The following is a 3,333-nucleotide window of genomic DNA, read 5'->3' as shown; positions in this document are numbered from 1 at the left end:
CGAGCGAGCCGGCAACTCGATGACCGTGTTGCTGGCTGATGACTTGCCGGATTTACTAGTGGTTGGTTTAGGGGTAGGTGCAGTTTTTGTAGGTATTTGAGGTATGGACGGTTGAGGATTGATGTTTGTGCTTGTGCTTGTGCTTGCGATGCTAATTTGTGAGCTGCTAGCCGACTCACTGTCCGACATGTACTGCAGACGAGGCGTTTCTGGGTCGGAAGGCACTTGGAGGTCCACATTGGGGGTGAGCAGAGTGCCGATTTCGCAAACGGGCGAAATATTTGTTTGGGTGCGGTCGGAGGGGCCAGCCGATGTTAAAAAGGCCCTAGAATGGCTCGGTAAAGGTGGAGAAGAAGGTGGAGGGGGCGTGGGGGGTTCAGGGGGAGGACGGTTAGTCTCCTCCTTACGGGTAGGAGACCGGGTGAGCACCATGGCAAGAGACTAAACTTTCACCAAAATGAGTGAACAATATTGAGCTGTACAACAAAACTATGACTGCCAGAGGTATGGAATCAAATCTAAACCTGTTTTTATGACCAGAAGAATAGTCTATACAAATCAGAACGAAGAAAAATTTACAGGGAAAAAAGTCGAATTTCGGTTTCTACTTACGTCGGCGAGCGATCCTTACCTAGCTGAGAAAACAAGGGTGGGCGGGGGGGCGATTTTTTCGCGGATTTTTTCCGGGAAGGGCTCAAAATGTAGGGATAGGCAGCGGGAACGGTATTTAAATGTATTTAGGGAGGGTTCGGAGGGAAAAACTGAGTCTAGGATCGAAAATAGGTATTTGAATTGAAGAAAAACCGTTAGGAACGAAAATCGGCAAAACTGTATGAAAAACTGAGATGAACAGACAAAATGGGTGTGCAGGATCGAAGGCGGCGTCGAGACGAAGAGAATGAGGTACAACAATCGGGTGTGGTCACTCAAGAGATGGGTGCCCGTTCTATGGGTGCGAGGTATAAGGTAACCTCGGTTCGTATATGAAAACCGGAAAAAATTCGATAACTTAAAAACTACTGAACAGATTTTAACGATTTATATGTCAAAAGATGGGGGATGGGAACCTGGATGATAGACAGAAGCTAGTAAAACAATGTTAGATAGAAAAAATTTGAATTAAACGCAAAAAAGTGTAATTTTTGAAAGCTGAAACTACTAAATACCAAAATAACAAAGGCAAATATGAACGGATTTTTTCCGGGAAGGGCTCAAAATGTAGGGATAGGCAGCGGGAACGGTATTTAAATGTATTTAGGGAGGGTTCGGAGGGAAAAACTGAGTCTAGGATCGAAAATAGGTATTTGAATTGAAGAAAAACCGTTAGGAACGAAAATCGGCAAAACTGTATGAAAAACTGAGATGAACAGACAAAATGGGTGTGCAGGATCGAAGGCGGCGTCGAGACGAAGAGAATGAGGTACAACAATCGGGTGTGGTCACTCAAGAGATGGGTGCCCGTTCTATGGGTGCGAGGTATAAGGTAACCTCGGTTCGTATATGAAAACCGGAAAAAATTCGATAACTTAAAAACTACTGAACAGATTTTAACGATTTATATGTCAAAAGATGGGGGATGGGAACCTGGATGATAGACAGAAGCTAGTAAAACAATGTTAGATAGAAAAAATTTGAATTAAACGCAAAAAAGTGTAATTTTTGAAAGCTGAAACTACTAAATACCAAAATAACAAAGGCAAATATGAACGGATTTTTTCCGGGAAGGGCTCAAAATGTAGGGATAGGCAGCGGGAACGGTATTTAAATGTATTTAGGGAGGGTTCGGAGGGAAAAACTGAGTCTAGGATCGAAAATAGGTATTTGAATTGAAGAAAAACCGTTAGGAACGAAAATCGGCAAAACTGTATGAAAAACTGAGATGAACAGACAAAATGGGTGTGCAGGATCGAAGGCGGCGTCGAGACGAAGAGAATGAGGTACAACAATCGGGTGTGGTCACTCAAGAGATGGGTGCCCGTTCTATGGGTGCGAGGTATAAGGTAACCTCGGTTCGTATATGAAAACCGGAAAAAATTCGATAACTTAAAAACTACTGAACAGATTTTAACGATTTATATGTCAAAAGATGGGGGATGGGAACCTGGATGATAGACAGAAGCTAGTAAAACAATGTTAGATAGAAAAAATTTGAATTAAACGCAAAAAAGTGTAATTTTTGAAAGCTGAAACTACTAAATACCAAAATAACAAAGGCAAATATGAACGGATTTTTTCCGGGAAGGGCTCAAAATGTAGGGATAGGCAGCGGGAACGGTATTTAAATGTATTTAGGGAGGGTTCGGAGGGAAAAACTGAGTCTAGGATCGAAAATAGGTATTTGAATTGAAGAAAAACCGTTAGGAACGAAAATCGGCAAAACTGTATGAAAAACTGAGATGAACAGACAAAATGGGTGTGCAGGATCGAAGGCGGCGTCGAGACGAAGAGAATGAGGTACAACAATCGGGTGTGGTCACTCAAGAGATGGGTGCCCGTTCTATGGGTGCGAGGTATAAGGTAACCTCGGTTCGTATATGAAAACCGGAAAAAATTCGATAACTTAAAAACTACTGAACAGATTTTAACGATTTATATGTCAAAAGATGGGGGATGGGAACCTGGATGATAGACAGAAGCTAGTAAAACAATGTTAGATAGAAAAAATTTGAATTAAACGCAAAAAAGTGTAATTTTTGAAAGCTGAAACTACTAAATACCAAAATAACAAAGGCAAATATGAACGGATTTTTTCCGGGAAGGGCTCAAAATGTAGGGATAGGCAGCGGGAACGGTATTTAAATGTATTTAGGGAGGGTTCGGAGGGAAAAACTGAGTCTAGGATCGAAAATAGGTATTTGAATTGAAGAAAAACCGTTAGGAACGAAAATCGGCAAAACTGTATGAAAAACTGAGATGAACAGACAAAATGGGTGTGCAGGATCGAAGGCGGCGTCGAGACGAAGAGAATGAGGTACAACAATCGGGTGTGGTCACTCAAGAGATGGGTGCCCGTTCTATGGGTGCGAGGTATAAGGTAACCTCGGTTCGTATATGAAAACCGGAAAAAATTCGATAACTTAAAAACTACTGAACAGATTTTAACGATTTATATGTCAAAAGATGGGGGATGGGAACCTGGATGATAGACAGAAGCTAGTAAAACAATGTTAGATAGAAAAAATTTGAATTAAACGCAAAAAAGTGTAATTTTTGAAAGCTGAAACTACTAAATACCAAAATAACAAAGGCAAATATGAACGGATTTTTTCCGGGAAGGGCTCAAAATGTAGGGATAGGCAGCGGGAACGGTATTTAAATGTATTTAGGGAGGGT

Source organism: Amyelois transitella, chromosome 31 (genome assembly GCF_032362555.1).
Source record: "Amyelois transitella isolate CPQ chromosome 31, ilAmyTran1.1, whole genome shotgun sequence".
Classification (NCBI taxonomy): Eukaryota; Metazoa; Arthropoda; class Insecta; order Lepidoptera; family Pyralidae; genus Amyelois; species Amyelois transitella.
Note: the sequence above shows the minus strand (reverse complement) of the source record.